The sequence below is a fragment of the Girardinichthys multiradiatus genome, chromosome 13 (genome assembly GCF_021462225.1).
Source record: "Girardinichthys multiradiatus isolate DD_20200921_A chromosome 13, DD_fGirMul_XY1, whole genome shotgun sequence".
Lineage (NCBI taxonomy): Eukaryota > Metazoa > Chordata > Actinopteri > Cyprinodontiformes > Goodeidae > Girardinichthys > Girardinichthys multiradiatus.
In genome coordinates, this window is record NC_061806.1 from 42,739,344 (window position 1) to 42,755,248 (window position 15,905).

Here is a 15,905-nt window from a genome sequence, read left to right on the forward strand (position 1 = left end):
ACATGCCAATTGTCTGCAATGATAACAAGATTAAGTTTTTGGTTTCAATTTGTTTTTATTTTTACACAGAGAGCATTTTTTACAGTAGAAAATAATTTAAACTGCTTTAATAAGGAAAATTTTTTCCAGAACTATCAGTGTTATCTCAGCGTTTACAAAACTTCTGCAGAAACTAGAACCGTGTTGGCTCACTGACTTCATAAAAAGCAAAAATGATCAAAACCAGTTTTTAATTAAAACTGTTTCTGAGAGGGTTAAGAAAAATAACCCTATGCTGCAGGCTAGAAACCCTGAAGGATGAATTCAGACCTCAGCCTGATTAAAATGCTGTGGTGGGATCTTCAGAGAGCTGTACAGGAACCTCAGTGAAGGACTGAAGCAATGTTGGAAAGAAGAGAGGTTCTGAACTCCTTCAAAACGGTGTGAGAGACAGGCTTCCTAGCGGTTCTTACATTTTGGGTTTGTGTCTGTCTTTATGTTCTAAGTTGGACCTCAATTTAAGTCCAAACAAAGACTAAAACTAAAGAAGTTATGGAAGATGTCCGTTAGTATACAACATGCAGCAGTTTAGATCATGTTGTACAGGTGAGGACAACTCAGAGCACACACACAGTAGACACAGGACTTTGTAGACTAGTGCCAGCAGAACCACCTCCTGATCAAGGCAGGAAAAACCAGGGAGCTGGTGGTGGATTTGCACAGGCGCAGACCCACCACACCGACAATGGACTCTTATAAGTACCTGGGTGTCTTTGGAGCCAACATGGTGTCTCAGATTCTGGTGTAAACTAAGTCAAATTTTGAAAGTCTCAGATGGAGACATGTTTGTCCTGCAGGACTCAGTCAGAGCTCCACCCACGAGCCTGACAGAACCATGCAGAGAGTGGGCCGATCACTCTGCATAGACCCTGCAGCCCAGAAGAGTCCTGGATTTGTTCCTTTGGCCGGCGGGTCGAGGCAGAGCGACGGGAAAACAATAGCAGCCATGTTAAAGAGCTGTGGGACACAAACACGGGAGATATCCTTGAACCCAAGCAGGAATGTTGATGTGGACCAGGATGCCCACTCAGAGAGGCTACTGAATATCTGCTGCCGGAGGGAAGGAGAAAGAAAGGTTCCTCTGTTCCCTCAGGTCCAGATCAGACAGCTGGGCTTGTTTTACAGTGTTCAGCTACAACATCTAGTATGACTTCTGCAACCTTTGCAGCGATCAGTGAGGAACAAGAACAGTCCAAGTCCTCATTTAGACGAATTTCTGCTGATACATTCAGCCAGACTGTCTTAATTTATTTAAAAACCACAAAAAACAAGAGCATGACCCAAATAAAAAGGTTAATTTGAAATCTGAATATCTGAGAACTTTGATCCTCTTTTTTGACTCGTCTGAAATCACCCTAACATCTTCCTGCTGTGAATTGTAAAGCTTTGATCCTGCAAACAAAAAATGTTTGATTTTTGGTTCTGACTTTCTGTCACTGCAAACTCATCTGCTTCAAAACATAAAGTTACTTTTTTCTTGTTTCAGTGTTAATCCTTCCTGCTAGATCCAAAAATGGCAATAACTTCAAGGTAAAATGAAGCAAATGTTTGAAATCATAAAAACAGAAAAAACCTGGATGTCTTAGAAAAACTACATCATATTGGAGTTTCTCTCTCTACATTTTGCCTTTAAAACCTCCCTTCGAATGAAAATCAGAAACTCAAGTTGAATCGCTCTCGGACTCAGTTTTTAATCGGATCTTTCCTGTAGTGCATCTTTCTAGCGCCGCTTTTGGCTGGTGAACATCGCGATGCAAATGTCTTGGAGGTTGAAAGCCAGTGATTCCATCAACAGTTGGCAGGAGCTGCAGCTTGGAGCTTACAGAATAATGCCTCATTTGTTGTGCATCTCAACAATATCATGCTCTTTTGTTTCAGATGCCCTGAGGAATATAAACCAGTGCTGCTCTGCAGGATGTTAACAGGTACTGCAAAAAAACAAAAAACAAAAAGAGAGAAAAATGTGAGAAATTCATTCAGGAAGTTGAATGAAATAAAAATAGCTTAATAATAAAAACAAAATACATTATACGAATGGATGACATCAGTGTATTAAAAAGGGTTTTACTGTCATCTTTGGTGCTGATGGTTATGATGCAGTCTACAGCTGCACAGTATGTCAGATATATCATCATTGTTATGTCACCGTGTGCAATGTTAAAACAACAAAGCACTGCTTGGAAGGCAGTATTTGTTGGTTAATATATTCTAGGTTTTTTGATTGATCAGTTTGCACGTTAATATTATATTTATCCTATTGGATGGATAATTCATATCAGAATCAGCTTTATGTGCCAACATTTTGCATACAAGCAAGGAGTTTGAATTCAGTTCCACTTTGCTCTCAATGATCAGATGTTTTAAATATAAATTAGGATAACCTGGGGGGGAGAGACTGTCTCTGTGGTGGCTGGTTTTAGCAAATAAAGCTCGTTAGCGCCACCTGAAAGTAAAAGTCTAAACAGTTTGTCTCCAGGATGTGTGGGTTCTGCAGAGATGCTAGCTGCCCTTTTCCTGACCCTAGACCTGTACAGGTCCTGGATGGAGGGAATATCAGCCCTATATTTATCGAAAGTTACTAATGTAAAGCGATGGCGAAATAATAATTTCTGTGGTGAAACCTGGAATCCGAAAGCGTCTTAAAACAGTCTGTATATTCACCATGTGAACAACAAACCCCCGAATAAATATAAACTAAGAAAACATGGATTTCTCTGTTTAGTTCTGGTTTGAAGAGATTTGGAAGGCAACCAAGGCTGCTCTCACTGCACTGCCTGCTGGGACTTTATCAGTAAAGGATGTTGCTGCAGTTGAATGAAGAGAACAGCCAAAACCTTCCATTACAGTCCATTACAGTCACCTTATCCTCTTCAGCGCTTATCATTTTAGCAGAACGTCCCACTTTTAAGCCACACATCATTACTGGTCCAGTTGGCTAGTATTTTCTACTGGTTCTGGTGCAAACATCTGCTGCACGCTGTGCAACTATGATGAAACATAGATATACTTTCAGGTGAATCTAGAGCCACAAGCAGAGAGAGGAGGGTTCATCGAGAAAGAAACATGTTGCACAGAATGGGATGAAACCTCCTAAACATAATATTGGACCCTTCATACAGCTTCATCCAGTTGTTGCCTCCATGGAGAAGAAAAAACGTGCAAAAAGCCTTAAAATAAATTAATCTCTTAAATCTCACATTACAAACCTACAAACCTACAAACCTGGGTGAATAGTTTTCACCCAGGACCACTCTCCACCCCACTTCTGCTGTTGATACTTTCTAGCACCCCTGTGACAACCTAGATTTCAGCAGGTTGGATCGTACAGAGACCATTCCTTTCTAGGAGGTCCAGAGTCCTGGTTCTTCTTCGATGCTCTCTGCTCTTCAGCTCAGCCCACTGGTTTTCTACAGACTTTAGGCCTGAAGACTGAGAACGCCTTGGAAGAAGGATGATTTAGTGTCTGCTGATCCATTTCTGTGTTGGTGTTATAATCATCATTATCATTATCCTGCTGAAAGACCCAGTGCCGACCCACTTTGAGGTTCCTGGAAAAGCCACCAGAAGATAATTTAACATCTCCTGGTGTTTCAAAGAATTCATATTGTTGTTAACTTCCTGTTAACGCCTCTCTTTCCTGCTGTTCTCCAACAGTGAGCCTTGGAGATGTTCTTACCTCCCTCCGCCATCCTCCTTATTACACGTAGAGCAAGATAAACTGGAGCCCTCATCCAGCCTTGCTTGTCTCATTTCCAAGTGTTTTAAATGTTTTACTTATTGCTCTGACTGTAGATGTTGGTACATTCAGGCCAGTTTCCGTTTTGTGACACTCATTTCCTGATTTATGAAGATCAACAAACATCTGCCTACCTTGATTGGCATGTGGTGTCGCCACGTCATATTTACACCACAGGTCAGGTGTCTGTAACTTTTACTACTCAGTCCACCTAAATAAAACTTGTTTAGAGCCATTAATGACATTTTTGACAGAAAGCTTTTGTTATTATATCACAGGTATTTAAACTCATCCACCTTCAGAACCTCCACGCTGTGCAGCGTCACTGTTCCAACTGTCTCCCTCTCAATCACATTCTGTGTTTCAATCCACTTCTCTCCAGGATGTCGCTCCACCTGTGCAGGCCCACCGCCACCACCTGCTCCAGCTGCAGATCACAGCATCATCTGCAAACTTCACAGTTCATGGGAACTCCTTTATGACCTCATCTAATAACACCAAAACCAAAGAGCATCACTTGACGTTTTTCCCTTTCACGAAAGGATTGTTTTTTGGTCTAAATGAAGCACCAGGACCAATGTAAAAAGATTTAAATTGTTCTGCGATCCATTTTCCGATATTCTGACTCTGAACTCGAGCAATCAGAGATAATAGCAGATTGTTTCTGATCAACAGAGGCCTTAACTGAGGCAGGAGCAAACCTACACGGCTCCCTCTGCTGGTGGTTTCAGGTGTTTAAAGCGCCATGTGCTAATATGCTAATTTTGTGAGATAGGAATTTTGGGTTTTCATGAGCTGTATGCCAAAATCATCCGTATTAAGACAATAAAAGACCTGAAATATTTCAGTTAGTCTGCAATGAATCTAAAATATATGAATGTTAAATTTTCATCATGACATTATGGAAAATAATGAACTTTATTACAATATGCTAATATTTTGAGAAGGACCTGTATGCTTCCAATAGGTCAAATTATCAGGCAGCATGGGATAAATTTTCACTGTTACGTTGATGATATTTAGCTTTACTTATCCATAAATCCTGATGAACCCAACCAGTTAGATAGACTACAAGCATGTCTTGAAGACATAAAAACTTGGATGACTTTAAATTTTCTGCTTCTAAATTCAGACAAGACAGAAGTTGTCGTCTTTGGACCGGAGTCTTTGAAAAAGAAACTGCTTAGTCAATCACTTAACCTGGATGGCATTAAATTGACCTCTGATAATAAAGTAAAAAACCTTGGTGTTAACTTTGACTAGGACATGTCATTTAAATCCATATTAAACAGGTTTCTAGGATTTCCTTCTTTCACCTCCAGAACATTGTCAAAATTAGAAATATCCTGTCCAGGAGTGACGCTGAAAAACTAGTCCATGCATTTGTTACTTCAAGGCTGGACTATTGTAATTCTTTACTATCAGGATGTCCACAAAATGCAGTTAAAAGCCTTCAGCTGATTCAAAATGCTGCAGGATGAGTTCTGATGAAACTTAAAAAGAACAATCATCGTCGTACTCGTACTTGTCGTCTTCCGCTTATCCGGGACCGGGTCGCGGGGGCAGCAGACTCAGCAGAGATGCCCAGACGTCCCTCTCCCCAGACACCTCTTCCAGCTCCTCCGGGGGGAGCCCAAGGCGTTCCCAGGCCAGCCGAGAGACATAGTCCCTCCAGCGTGTCCTGGGCCGTCCCCTGGGCCTCCTCCCGGTGGGACGTGCCTGGAACACCTCCCGAGGAAGGCGTCCAGGAGGCATCCGGTATAGATACCCGAGCCACCTCAACTGTCTCCTCTCGATGTGGAGAAGCAGCGGATCTACTCCGAGACCCTCCCGGATGGCCGAGCTCCTCACCCTATCTCTAAGGGAGAGCCCGGCCACCCTACGGAGGAAGCTCATTTCAGCCGCTTGTATCCAGGATCTCGTTCTTTCGGTCATGACCCAAAGTTCATGGCCATAGGTGAGGGTAGGAACGTAGACCGACCAGTAATTCGAGAGCTTCGCTTTTCGGCTCAGCTCTCTCTTCACCACAACGGACCGGCACAGCGCCCCCATTACTGTGGCAGCCGCACCGATCGGTCTGTCGATCTCCCGCTCCATTCTTCCCTCATTCAAGACCCCGAGATACCCCGAGATACTTAAACTCCTCCACTTGAGGCAGGTACTCCCCTCCAACCTGAAGAGGACCAGCCACCCTTTTCCGGTCAAGAACCATGGCCTCGGACTTGGAGGAGCTGATCTTCATCCCAGCCGCTTCACACTTGGCTGCGAACCGCCCCAGTGCATGCTGTAGGTCTTGGCTAGATGGGGCCAGCAGGACCACGTCATCTGCAAAAAGAAGAGACGAAATCCTCTGGTCCCCAAACCAGACCCCTTCCGGCCCTTGGCTGCACCTAGAAATCCTGTCCATAAAAGTTATGAACAGGACCGGTGACAAAGGGCAGCCCTGCCGGAGTCCAACATGCACCGGGAACAGGTCCGACTTAGTGCCGGCAATGCGGACCAAACTCCTGCTCCGCTCGTACAGAGACCGGATGGCCCCTAGTAAAGAGCCACCGATTCCATACTCCTGGAGCACCCCCCACAGGGCATCACGAGGGACACAGTCGAATGCCTTCTCCAGGTCCACAAAACACATGTGTACCGGTTGGATAGGACTCCTTCTTCAGCTTGACAGCGTCCGTTACTGCCGGTGTCCACCACCGGGTTCTGGGATTGCCGCCGCGACAGGTACCGCAGACCTTACGGCCGCAGCTACGGGCAGCAGCATCGACAATAGATGTGGAGAACATGGTCCATTCGGACTCTATGTCTCCAACATCCCTCGGAATCTGGTCAAAGCTCTCCCGGAGGTGAGAGTTGAATACATCCCTGGCCGAGGGCTCTGCCAGACGTTCCCAGCAGACCCTCACTATACGCTTGGGCCTGTCAAGTCTGTCCGGCTTTCTCCTCCTCCAGCGGATCCAACTCACCACCAGGTGGTGATCAGTGGACAGCTCAGCCCCTCTCTTCACCCGAGTGTCCAAAACATTCGGCCGAAGGTCTGATGATATGACAACAAAGTCGATCATTGACCTCCTGCCTAGGGTGTCCTGGTGCCAAGTGCACTGATGGACACCCTTATGTTTGAACATGGTGTTCATTATGGACAATCCGTGACTAGCACAGAAGTCCAATAACAAAACACCACTTGGATTCAGATCAGGGAGGCCATTCCTCCCAATCACGCCTCTCCAAGTGTCACTGTTGTTTCCCACGTGGGCGTTGAAGTCCCGCAGCAGAATAATGGAGTCCCCAGGAGGGGCACTATCCAGCACCCCCGACAGGGACGCCATGAAGGCCGGGTACTCCACACTACCACTTGGCCCGTAGTCAGAGACCTCTCCCCAACCCGAAGGCGCAGAGATACGACCCTCTCATCCACTGGGGTAAACCCCAACACGAGACGACTGAGCTGGGGGGCAACAAGCAAACCCACACCAGCCCACCGCCTCTCCCCGTGGGCCACTCCAGAGTAGAAGAGAGTCCAGCCCCTCTCAAGGAGATGGGTTCCAGAGCCCACGCTGTGCGTGGAGTAGAGCCCGACTAGAGCTCAGGCTCCTTCCCCCCCAGCGAGGTGACATTCCACGTCCCTAGAGCCAGCCTAAGCATCCGGGTATCGGGCCGCCGAGGTCTCCACCTTCGTCCGCCGCCCAATCCTCTTTGCACCGGTCCCTCACGGTTCCCCATGCAGGTGGTGGGCCCACTGGGGGATGGTCTCGCGTCTCTCGTTCGGGCTTGGCCCGGCCGGGTCCCGCGAGGAGCAACCCGGCCACCAGGCGCTTTCCGTCGAGTCCCGACCCCAGGCCTGGCTCCAGGGTGGGACCCCGGCTCCGCCGTAACCGGGCGACGTCACGTGCCTCGATTCTGTAGACGTCATGAGGGGTTCTTGAACCGCTCTTTGTCTGACCCGTCACCTAGAGCCTGTTTGCCATGGGAGACCCTACCAGGGGCATTTAAGCCCCAGACAACATAGCCTCTAGGATCATTCGAGCACTCAAACCCCTCCACCACGTTAAGGTGGCGGTTCAAGGAGGGGCCTGTTAGTCCCCAGACCTGTTAGTGTATTATTTCTGCTTGGACAATAATCAGATTTAAAAATCACTAGTTCACAGCTCCTAATTTACCTCAGATTATATTTGCTCCTAACCCAGTTCATAATAAGCTTCAGACAACATTATGCTAAAAAGCCAAAAACAAAACAAAAATACAGATCTGTTTTAAAATAAAGAAAAAGCATGCTTAAAAAAACTTGGTACTGTGGTGGAAAATAACTCCACGGTTCTGAAGGCCTTTTCTATGCAGAGTCTTTTAGGAAACATTAGATTAGTTTAATTTTTGTGTGGTACCACTGTCCAATCAGAATCTTTCTTACCTTCAAAAATAACCCAATTTGTCCAGTAAAGGTTTAGCCTCTAGGATCATTCGAGCACTCAAACCCCTCCACCACGTTAAGGTGGCGGTTCAAGGAGGGGAAGAGAGATCATTTAAAATAGGAGAAAAAAAAGAAAGAAAAAAAATTAAAAAGAGAGATCATATTTCTCCTATTTTAGCTTCCCTTCATTTTCCCTTCATATTTTTTACCTCCGTCTTCTTCCCTCCCTGTTGGATGGAGTAAAGGGGAGTCAGGTTTAGCCTAAACAGGTTCAGTTATGGTTGAGGTGCAAACACACCCTCCATTTCTGCTACCTGTATGACCCCTTCTCTTTTCCAATGGTTATAATCAGTCTGACAGAGAGAGGTATCCCAATCATTGTGGTTTTTAGTATAACAATGACCATCACTGGGCTCTAAAGGGACAAACTTTATCAGTTTATTATTTTACTTAGTGCCCCTACAAGCAGCCCGTTCTGGGGTGGCCGGGCTCTGGCACTCGGTAGTTTGGTCTGGTCTCCCCGGCGGCCCCGCGCCGTTCCGGACCCTTTGTGGGGTGCCTTGAGACGACATTATAGTAAATAAGCGCTAAATAAATAAATACACTGAAACTATCTGTGTAGTTATGCTGCTATAGGCTTAGGCTGCTGGAGGACATAATGACCACTTTCACCCTCTTCACTACATTCTCACACTACTCTCCAATTTTGCATTATTTGCTGTTATTTCAGCTTTTAACTTTGTTCTCTCTTTTCTCTTCCTAGAAGCTACACCTGGCCTGGCTCTGTGTCTACCTGTGACACCTTTCTGGAGAGGGGCATCATCCAAGCTTCTGCTGGCAACAACTTAATGCTCACCTTCTACAGATGATCCACATGGCCCTGTCTTTCAGTGTTTAACCCTTTCTCTCTCCTAGACATGGCTACTGACTGAGCTTCTACTGTAACTAACTCTATGTTCTCTCTTTCAGACTCTAACCTTGAAAACTGGATCAGAGTTTATCTGTTCTTTCTTTCTAGATGAAACGACTAAAGGAGCTACATCCATTAACATTTACTTTTCCTTCCCATAGAAAGTACTCCTGGATCAGTGCTTCTTTGTTCTCTTTGTGTCTCTGCTCTGTTCTCTCAAATCTCCAGTCGGTCGTGGCAGATGGCCGCTCACACTGAGCCTGGTTCTGGTTCTGCTGGAGGTTTCTTCCTGTTAAAAGGGAGTTTTTCCTCTCCACTGTCGCTACATGCATGCTCAGTATGAGGGTTTGCTGCAAAGTCAACCCCAGTGACTGTCCACTGTCTCTACATGCTCATCCAGGAGGAGTGAATGCTGCAAGTCACTGACTGGATGCAATCTGCTGGGTTTCCTTAGATAGAAAAACGTTTTATCCAATTTCAATAAATAACTGAATCTGACTGTTTGAAAGTTAGGATTAATTCGAATGTATGAACCTGACTTTGAATCTGGATGATTGGATTTTACTGACTTTGTGAAGAGCCTTCAGACGACATGTGTTGTGAATTGGCGCTATATAAATAAACTGAATTGAATTGAAGATTCATGAAGTTAAATTTTCTAGTACTTAGTTACCCCATCACTGTCATGTGCTGCCAGTTAGTGGAATTTTGTGTTTGTGTTTTCGTTTACTTTTCTCTGTCAGGTGTTTTTCTGCTTATCCAGGCTATTTGATTCCTTCTGTTTAGTTTTCAGTCCCTAGATTCTTGTGTTTCATGTGTTTGTTTCTATTGTCCTATAGATCTGTTTTTCCTGGGTTTTGTTATTTAGTTTAGTTTCTTTATTTTTCTGCTCAGTTCCTCCTGTTCCTGCTCATAAGTTTAATTAGATACATTCCCCTCAGTCTCTCTGCAGTCTGTGAGGGTCACAACACTGAGATCCCATATATGCTCCATAGCTACGTAATCTACACAAGTGCTGGTCAGATGCTGCAGCAACAACCTACTAATAACTTCCAGGGATGGGCTATTGTGGTCCTGGAGGGCTGGAGTCAACCTTGCCTGAAACACATGAACACCAGGAGGCCCCTGCAGAATTGGTTATAGGCTGCAGAGATAAAGCCAGTATTTGATTCATATGTGTTGGAATAGGACATATTTAAAACATACAGGGGTTGGACAATGAAACTGAAACAGCTGTCATTTTAGTGTGGGAGGTTTCATGGTTAAATTGGACCAGCCTGGTTGCCAGTCTTCATTGATTGCACATTGCACCAGTAAGAGCAGAGTGTGAAGGTTCAATTAGCAGGGTAAGAGCACAGTTTTGCTCAAAATATTGAAATGCACACAACATTATGGGTGACATACCAGAGTTCAAAAGAGGACAGATTGTTGGTGCACGTTTTGCTGGCACATCTGTGACCAAGACAGCAAGTCTTTGTGATGTATCAAGAGCCACGGTATCCAGGGTAATGTCAGCATACCACCAAGAAGGACGAACCACATCCAACAGGATTAACTGTGGACGCAAGAGGAAGCTGTCTGAAAGGGATGTTCGGGTGCTAACCCGGATTGTATCCAAAAAACATAAAACCACGGCTGCCCAAATCACGGCAGAATTAAATGTTCACCTCAACTCTCCTGTTTCCACCAGAACTGTCCGTCAGAAGCTCCACAGGGTCAATATACACGGCCGGGCTGCTATAGCCAAACCTTTGGTCACTCATGCCAATGCCAAACGTCGGTTTCAATGGTGCAAGGAGCGCAAATCTTGGGCTGTGGACAATGTGAAACATGTATTGTTCTCTGATGAGTCCACCTTTACTGTTTTCCCCACATCCAGGAGAGTTACGGTGTGGAGAAGCCCCAAAGAAGCGTACCACCCAGACTGTTGCATGCCCAGATTGAAGCATGGGGGTGGATCAGTGATGGTTTGGGCTGCTATATCATGGCATTCCCTTGGCCCAATACTTGTGCTAGATGGCTGCGTCACTGCCAAGGACTACCGAACCATTCTTGAGGACCATGTGCATCCAATGGTTCAAACATTGTATCCTGAAGGCGGTGCCGTGTATCAGGATGACAATGCACCAATACACACAGCAAGACTGGTGAAAGATTGGTTTGATGAACATGAAAGTGAAGTTGAACATCTCCCATGGCCTGCACAGTCACCAGATCTAAATATTATTGAGCCACTTTGGGATGTTTTGGAGGAGCGAGTCAGGAAACGTTTTCCTCCACCAATATCACGTAGTGACCTGGCCACTATCCTGCAAGAAGAATGGCTTAAAATCCCTCTGACCACTGTGCAGGACTTGTATATGTCATTCCCAAGACGAATTGACGCTGTATTGGCCGCAAAAGGAGGCCCTACACCATACTAATACATTATTGTGGTCTAAAACCTGTCATAATGTAGGGTTGTTTGGTTTTTGGTTTCTGGTTTTTTCATTGTTTTTCAGTGTTCAAGTTTTGAATCATGTTTCTGTTTATTTTCCTGGTTATGTTTTTGTTTTGTCGTCTTGTTCATGTTTTGTCAAGTTTGGTTTTCAGATCTAGTTATGCTTTTGCTTCATGTTTTTCTAGTTTGTGTTCAAGAGTCTCTGTTTTGCTCCAGTCACGTTTTGTTCTGTTAATTAAGTTTATTCAGTTCACCTGCTTCAAGTTAATCTGTCTCCTTACTCCACCTGGTTTTCACGCCATATATTCACACCTGTTCTGTCAGTCTTCGCGGAAACATCTTTCACTCATTCTCATGTCTTGTTCTCTAACCAAGTCTTGTTTTTTTTTTATCATGCCATGCCTGTCTTGCCTGCCCGTTTGTTGTGTTCCTGCCTCCTGCTGAGTGTGTTTTTGTTATTAAACCTTTTTTTTTTCACTTACCATCACGCTGCCTGCTCATCTGCATTCTGGGGTCTGATATCAAGTAAACTGTGACAGAATGTTTCTGCCAAACACGGACCTCGCGGATGAGCATCAGGCTAGCTCCATTGACCTCCTTACTTTCTTGTCTCGGGAGGCGGAGAAGTCGTTGCGCCGTTCTGTGGGGCTGTCAGTGCCGCAGTCGGCTTATGAAGGATCCAGGTTGGCGATTCCAGTTCCGGGGACAGGTCCCCTTCGTCGCCGTTCTCCGCCTGCTACCCTGGTTGTGCACTCTGGTCCGGCAGTGAGGCCCAGGTCCTCCTCCCGCCGCAAGAAATGCCGACGTGCAGCGGCTCCTAGCCGGTCGGCAGGCGAGGAGGTGGTTTCTCAGCCAGCCTACTTGAGGGCTGCAGCAAGTAAGCCCGCATCTTCGTCTGCCACAGCACTGTCTCCCAGGCTCGCTGCACCTCCGCCCATGCCGTCTGCGGTCGCTCCTGCCCGGAGTTCTGGTGCAACACCTGCCGAGTTGGAGCAGCACTTGAGGTTCACGGCACGCCAAATCAAGATCCTCAGGATGACAGGTCTCCTGTATTCCTCTCCTGAGCTGATGGAGAGGATAAAGCAGATCGAGATGGAGTATGAAGTGGCAGTAAGGCTGTTTTACTGCCATCCTCCATCATCCACGTCAAGTCTCCAGGGAGCTGCTGCTGCTGCAGAGCAGCCCACGTCTGACTCCAGGCCAGACACACCACAGCCTGATCCTAAGTCAGCCTCAACCCCCTCCACATGGCGCAGAAGACGTCGTAAGAGGGACGCCCCGGTTCAAGTCATCGGGTGCCCCGGCGACGCCTCTGCTCACGTCACTGAGGGTCCGGTTGACGCCTCAGCTCCTGTTCCTAGTCTGCAGGAGTTTAAGGAACTTTTTGTCCTCGTTCTGGCTTTTGAACCCAGAGCTGAGGGTTCACCAGGCTCTGTTTCAGCCTCTGAGGGTTCACCAGGCTCTGCTTCAGCCGCTGAGGGTTCGCCAGGCTCTGCTTCAGCCGCTGAGGGTTCGCCAGGCTCTGCTTCAGCCTCTGAGGGTTCCCCAGGCTCTGCTTCAGCCTCTGAGGGTTCGCCAGGCTCTGCTTCAGCCGCTGAGGGTTCGCCAGGCTCTGCTTCAGCCTCTGAGGGTTCGCCAGGCTCTGCTTCAGCCGCTGAGGGTTCGCCAAGCTCTGCTTCAGCCGCTGAGGGTTCGCCAGGCTCTGCTTCAGCCGCTGAGGGTTCGCCAGGCTCTGCTTCAGCCTCTGAGGGTTCGCCAGGCTCTGCTTCAGCCTCTGAGGGTTCGCCAGGCTCTGCTTCAGCCTCTGAGGGTTCGCCAGGCTCTGCTTCAGCCTCTGAGGGTTCGCCAGGCTCTGCTTCAGCCTCTGAGGGTTCGCCAGGCTCTGCTTCAGCCTCTGAGGGTTCGCCAGGCTCTGCTTCAGCCTCTGAGGGTTCGCCAGGCTCTGCTTCAGCCTCTGAGGGTTCGCCAGGCTCTGCTTCAGCCTCTGAGGGTTCGCCAGGCTCTGCTTCAGCCTCTGAGGGTTCGCCAGGCTCTGCTTCAGCCTCTGAGGGTTCGCCAGGCTCTGCTTCAGCCTCTGAGGGTTCGCCAGGCTCTGCTTCAGCCTCTGAGGGTTTGCCAGGCTCTGCTTCAGCCGCTGAGGGTTCGCCAGGCTCTGCTTCAGCCTCTGAGGGTTCGCCAGGCTCTGCTTCAGCCTCTGAGGGTTCGCCAGGCTCTGCTTCAACCTCTGAGGGTTTGCCAGGCTCCACGCCTCTGGAGTTCCACAGAGTGTCTGGGAAGTCCTCTACTCTGCTCAGTCGGCCTCCACGTCTTTGGTGCAGGCCTGGTCGCCCGCCTGAACTTTGTTTTTGTTTTTGCTCTATCTCTGCCCCTTGAGGTCCAAGAACACCACAAAAAGGATCAGAGACAAGAAGCAGCACTGTTAGAGTCTAACCTTCACTTAAAGCGAGGTCACCTTTGGACTGAGAAGGTGGACATGGCTCTGGCTTTGGTGAAACAGGAACTGGGAAAGCACATGACTTTGTCATAACCTGTCTGTCAAAAATTTGACAACCAGCCTGTCAGAAATAGACAATCTGTTTCCATTTTTTTGGCTGAATCTATGAAATATTCCCAAGTTAACACAGCCTGACAGACAGACAATTAGACTTTAGCTGCAGCATGATAATCCCCAACGGGATGGCTGATTAACTGATAGATGATGCATCTCTCAGGTCCAGGATCAGGTCTTTACCTTCTTAAATACTCTCAGATGTGGGCTACCTGCTCAAAATCGATTATTTACATCTGAATGTTTCTGTTTTTACAGATCTTCATTTTTAGCTTTTCTTGTGTGGACAAAGCAGTCAAAATCTAAAAAGCCAATAAAGCTCTTTATAAAGCCCGGAAAATTGTTGATAGAGGCAGCTTCAGAGGTTACAGGAACATCTGGCTGCTGGGAAGGAAAATGTAAAGAAACAGGAGCCTGATCATGGCCCCGTGTCCATCATCATGACTGAACATGTTCATTTCCTGCCCCTCAAATCTGGCTGTTGTTGCTCCATCCTGCTACTCGAGCAACATCAGCCTCTTTTCAGACTGCCACCTCTTCAGCTGTAAATTTATTTTTCACTGTGAGAAAACAGCCGTGTGGTGTGGTAGTGGGTGGAAAGCATGAATTGGGTTGAGAGCCCTGCTTTGACAGGCTGCCATGTATGAACAACCCTTCACCAAGGTCTCCAGACCTTCATTCAGAAGCTTATTTCAGCCATGTTTCCTCCCCTTCACTCCTCCTTTCATCAAACCTGTTCATGCATCATTTCCTTTGTTACAGTCACCGAGGTTTTAGCTTTCTAAGCTTATTTTCAAGTTTTTGTTTGTGGTTCCTGAATCTGTGCATGAATCTGTTTCGTTGAATCTCATTATTGCTCAAACATTAATGTCCACAGCAGGTTTATCTGTGAGACGCCACCACCTGATCTATCTCTCGTAATCCCTCCTTCTGCAACAAGAACTGCTGGGCTTTCTTTCTATTTACCATCAGGTCTGTATCAATGAATTCTCTTCTCCTATAAAACATAGATTCATTCCACACACAATGATGTTTCACATGTTGGTTTCCATACATTTTTGTGACTACAGGCAAAATTCAGTTCATCAGTAAGTTACAAAATAACATCAAACCATTAAAAGGGATTTTGATCCAGAAATGTGGACCTACAGAACAGCATGTTCTGTATGGTCTCTACACTTAATACTTGGTTGGTGATCCTTTTGGATGAATTACTGCATCAGTGTGGCTTTGTTTCACAATCCTCTCCAGTGTATGATTATTCCTATTGCTTGTGCACCTTTTTCTACCACACGTTTTCCCTCCACTCAACTTTCCATTAACATGCATGGATAGAGCATTCTGTGAACAGCCAGCATCTTTATTAGTTAACTTTTGTACTGTATCCTTCTTAGAAACCCTGGATATGTTGGATCTGCTCATTTAAGTTTGTTTAAAGGCATTTGAGGATTTTTATGATCTTTTGATTTAGTTTATCATAATTATTATGATAAAATAAAAGTGATATTCTACCTGCTACAGTCTGTTTCACAGTCCTCAGTCAGATCAAGATTTCACAACACTGTTTGAGGTGCATGAAGAAGGCCAGTTAATAAATGGCTAACTTATGTTTATTCTTTGTCATTTATTTCAGATACATTTTTCCGTTAAATGTAGGAGTCACCATGATGTTTTATCTCTGTGTTAAGGATCAAATGTCCGGATGTTTTTTTATTGCAGATGGTTACAGATAGAAGGAGGAATTAAGCAAGCAGTGCTGTTTTGCTAATGCTATTCGCTTAATTTCTGCACTAGATTCACAAAGCAGATTGCAAAGAGCTG